The sequence below is a fragment of the Vigna radiata genome, unplaced genomic scaffold (genome assembly GCF_000741045.1).
Source record: "Vigna radiata var. radiata cultivar VC1973A unplaced genomic scaffold, Vradiata_ver6 scaffold_234, whole genome shotgun sequence".
NCBI lineage: Eukaryota > Viridiplantae > Streptophyta > Magnoliopsida > Fabales > Fabaceae > Vigna > Vigna radiata.
In genome coordinates, this window is record NW_014543117.1 from 163,905 (window position 1) to 165,100 (window position 1,196).

The window sequence follows — 1,196 nt, forward strand, 5'->3', positions numbered from 1 at the left end:
TCTCACTGCTATGTTTTTTACAATATTAAGTAAAAACTAAATAATAACTATAATTATATTATATTGTTACTAAATATAGTTAGTAGGTTTGATTAGGCATGAAATCTATTTTTAAAAATCAATTAAAATGATACTGATGCATTTTATTTGATAATATTGATGTTTTAGGGACTCTTTATTGAGATTGTTAATTGACTATTTCTAAGTGTAAAATCTTGTAAAGCGATATGTTGATTATAGTTTAATTTCTAACCAATTTTATAAAATATATGACTTTTAAATAGAGATATATTTTGATAATTTTACATCCCAAAATAAATTATATATTCTTAATCCATTAAAAGAATAAAAAAAGTTGTTGTTTCAAATAGAACTAGACCAAAATCAGTCATAAACCAAAACATAATAATATTTATCTAGTCCTATTTTCTGTTAGAAATTAAAGGAGCATTGCAAATTTTATAAAAATAAATAAGATAAATAATATATAAATAAAATAATATATAAATGTGTTCTCTTAAAATTTTGGATTGAATATCTCTAAAGTGTTTCGTGTTTCACATTTTCTGTTGTAAGACAACGATAAAAAAAATAATGTTCTAAGCTTTCCAAAGGCTTATTTAAGATAAAAATAAATCATCAAATCTTTCTAATTTAAAATTTAAAAATATTTTCCGAAATTGTAAATCATATAAAATAAATGCAGATATTGAACTCAATAACTTAACTTATAATTCATATACTACAACTTTAACTTTCTCACAAAATTTTTTAAAGTCAAAGTTAACTTACAATTAAAGCTTTCAGTTCTTAGATTTTAGTTACCATATAAATTTTCAGGTAATTTGAGTTAGATATACAAAACACACACACAAATTGTTCATTTTCCCTTAAATATTTGAAATAACTTATATCAATATAATTGAAAAAAAAGAGAGTAAAAACCAAACCCTTTAAAAAATATTTTAAACCCTTCAAAAACCAATCATGAAAAAAAAAATCAGTGATACATTGTTGTTATATTAATTTTTTATGTTAATATAAAACGATACATTTATTGACAAATGTAACATCCCAATAAATATATAACATAAGTTACATTTCATTGCTCGGAGTTAACATGAATAATAAGTGAGAACAGTGAAGAATAAGCTTAGAGGTGAAGAAGATAGGAAAAATATCATTAAAATTAAAAC